Genomic DNA, 3,730 nt, shown 5'->3' with positions numbered 1-3,730 from the left:
AATTTGAAACAATACTTTCAATCTTTGCCCCTAAATGTTTGAACTCCCCGTTCTGTGACTTGTGATGTTCAAAACTCATAGATGGTTGAGTTACAATTTGTTTGATAGGCTCTATAGCATTTATGACTTGCACTTCTTGAATGTTTGAGGGAAATTTCATCCAACTTATGTTCGACCATTCATGGAGGTTCAATGTCACTTGATCAATTAACATATATGCTTCATCTACACTTTTGTCCATAAAAGAACCTCCTGCTGATGAATCCAATAAACTCTTGTCTGAGAAAGGAATTCTCCCATAGAATATGTGTAGAATCAACCAATTTTCAAAACTATGATGAGGGCACTGTCTTTGAAGACTCTTGAATCTATCCCATGCTTCAAACAATGATTCTCTATATGCTTGAGCAAAATTTGTTATGCAATTCCTCATATACATTGTTCTACTTGGAGGAAAAAAATGATTCAGAAATTGTTTCTCCAATTGCTCCCAACTTGTGATACTTTGAGGATGGAGGGAATATAACCAAGTCCTTGCTTTATCCTTGATACTGAAAGGAAATGCCATCAATCGAACTGCATCTGGTGACACTCCTTCACATTTCACCATATCACAAATCTCTAAAAATATTTCAAGATGCAGATAAGGACTTTCTGATACTTCTCCTCCAAATTTGTGACCTTGTATCATGAAAATTAACTCTGGGTCTAGTTGAAAACTTTCTGCTTCAATTTGAGGTTGCACAATGGGAGATAAAAATTTTGCAAAAAAAGGTGTAGAAAAATTTCTCATGAGCCTTCTTGACATGTTAGTGCTCATGGATATTCAAGAATAAAAAAAAAGAAATAAAATGTAATATGAAAAGCAAGAAAGAAAATGCAGAATTCAAATTGCAAGAAAGAAAGTGCATAATGAAAACAAGAAAGAAAAGACAAAAGGAACAAGAAAAATATCTAGAATAATTCATATGCCAAGAACAAGATTGCAAGATATGTTTACAAAAGAAAAGAAGAAAGAAACTAAATCAAAAGAGAGAAAAGTTAGACTAGAATGTTAGATATTAAAAATGCAGAATTAAAAATGCAACAAAAAGGAATTGGCAAGAAGTAGAAAGATATACAAGAAAAATAGAATTCTAAAGATTAGTTACAATTATGCTAACGAAAAGAAAAGAAAAGTTATGTTTAGTCTAACCCAATTGATAATCTCTAATGTTATAGCGCAGTCCCCGGCAACGGCGCAAAAAACATATCATAATATTATTTTATTATTTTTCGAAATTAGTGAAACACCTTTATTTTCATTTTATCTCTCACACTACTTACCCCAAGACAAAGTCTTGGAAATTGCTTCTCGTCTATATTGTTTGCCAGCATATCAATGTCTCATCAAGAAGGACGGAGCATCCATGAACCACCACCATATGAGATGTACAAGAGACACGAATTCAATCTGTGGAGGATGCTGATGGAAAGCTTCATCTTTATGAACGACTTCAATGGTGGCATGGCACTGAGGCGATCAACCCAAAACATAGAAGCTAACAGAAAGGTAATAAATTCAATTGTAAAATTATTACCTAATGAAATCACATGCAAAATTGGAGAACACTGAGATGCCTATGAGTTCTGGACTCGTCTGACCTAGCTTCACAAGGAGACGATGGAGCTAGAAGATCAAGTCAAAAGTGAATCCAGACTCGAGTCAAATCCAATGGAGAAGTCTACTGAATTAGGGGATGCACTTAAGATTAGTATAATTTACCAAAATACCCTTATTAGTAGTAGTTTAAATAATCTGCATGATAATTTAGAAAAAAAATATGAAATTATTCCAAATATGGTCCATGATAATCTAGATTTACATGATTCAAATTTAGAACTATAAAATAATCTAGATTCTGATCAAGTCAATTAAGACTTTGATCAAATCAGCATCTACCTTGACTTGGTCAAACAGAACATTGACCAAATCAATTCAAATAAATTAATTGACTTATAAAATTTAAAATTAAATAAAAATTTAGATATAATTAATTCAAACATTAAAATAAATTTGAATTTAAAACTTAAAAATGAGAAAATAGATTTAGATAAAATCAATAAATACCTTAATAAATTATTTAATAATCTAGATAATATCAATCTAGAAAATTCTATCCAAAATCAAGATAATTTAATTAACAAAAAAATTAAATCTTAAAGATAAGAATATAAATAAAACTAATCTAATAAATTCAACTAAAAATATAAACTTAAAAGACAAAGAAAATATAAGTATAAAATCTGATGGAGTCAAAGAAAGAGAGCAACAAGCTAACGATATGGATCATGGTCAACCCACTCTAGATATTAATGATGATCCATTATGCATCAATAGAGGGCCAATTACAAGGGATAAGGCTAGAAAGATGAAGGAAGCACTTAATGTACTAATTGAAGATGTGAAGGCCAAAGCTACCATTGAAGAAGGTTTGACCAAGAGCAAGTCATTCGGCATAGTCAACCTAATTCAAACCTTAGATGAGCTTAATTAGCACTTAAGTCTCATGTCTATGTAGTAGGGATATGTAAGCTCAATTTAGACTCAATTTCTACTTTTATTTGGGTTATAATAAAGCCATAAGCTTAAAATGGCTAAGTAGTCTACATAGGCCTTTACTAAATGAGCTTTCTTTTAGGGTTTTTTTGGTCACCTTATAGCTATAAATTAAGGGGGTGATGGCCACACATGTATCTTTGACATATTTTTCAATCTAAAGCACGGTGAGGCTCTCACTTGTTGGTTCTTCATTGAATTAGAATTTATCAAGGTATTTCCTTGTGGCGTTCGAAGACTTATCAACCTCCATCCCAAGGTTGTGGCGTCTACCATCTTATATACCAAGGTTCATGCTTTCCTAAGCATTGGGTCGAGGTTCTTTTCATCAATCTTATCGATTTAGTCCTTTCTTTCTTTCTTCTTCCATTCGTTGTGAGTTCTTGAGATATCTTTCTCTTTGGATTCACATCATTTGGTATCAGAGCTATCAATTTTATAAATCGATTTTGTTATCCTTTTTATTTTATGATTGAATCTTTGTTTATTTTGTTCAACATTATCTACTTAGAGAACTTGGAGAATGTGCGTTGATTGCAGGGCTATCAACAAAATTATGGTAAAGTATCGTCATCCTATTCCTAGATTAGATGATATGCTAGATGAACTATATGGTTCTTGCATTTTCTCTAAAATTGATTTTAAGTTTGGCTATTATCAAATTGTATGCATGAGGGAGATGAATGGAAAACTGCCTTTAAGACTAGGTATAGTTTGTACGAATGGTTAGTCATGTCATTTGGGCTAACTAATGCACATAGTACTTTCATGAGATTAATGAACCATATTTTGCGTGCTTATATTGGGAACTTTGTTGTAGTATATTTTGATGACATCTTGATTTATAGTAAGAATTTAGATGAGCATGTCAATCATTTACAAAAAGTTCTACTTGTTTTGCGAAATGAAAAATTGTATGATAACCTTCAAAAATATTCTTTTTGCACTAGTCAAATAGAGTTTCTTGGTTATTTTGTTAGTGCTATGGGAATAGTAGTTGATGAAGAAAATGTTGGGTTTTTCGGGCCGCGAAAACCGCTTTTCGCGTCGCGGAAACCCCGAATCTCCCTAGCCAACGGATCCGTGCGAAGAATAAAATTTTTCTAAAAGCTATGAGTACGAGTTTACCTA

The 3,730-nt window shown here is 32.3% G+C and overlaps 1 non-coding gene across 1 annotated transcript; it reads left to right on the top strand.

The window, feature by feature from the left end:
• Window positions 1–329: 329 nt before the first annotated feature.
• LOC122025857 lies at window positions 330–435 on the top strand. The gene has a single exon (XR_006123881.1). It is a non-coding gene; the product is annotated as a small nucleolar RNA R71 (small nucleolar RNA).
• Window positions 436–3,730: the final 3,295 nt, after the last annotated feature.

The sequence above is a fragment of the Zingiber officinale genome, chromosome 9B (genome assembly GCF_018446385.1).
Source record: "Zingiber officinale cultivar Zhangliang chromosome 9B, Zo_v1.1, whole genome shotgun sequence".
NCBI lineage: Eukaryota > Viridiplantae > Streptophyta > Magnoliopsida > Zingiberales > Zingiberaceae > Zingiber > Zingiber officinale.
The sequence above is the reverse complement of the archived record's forward strand: the minus strand, read 5'-3'. Positions and strand labels throughout refer to the sequence as shown.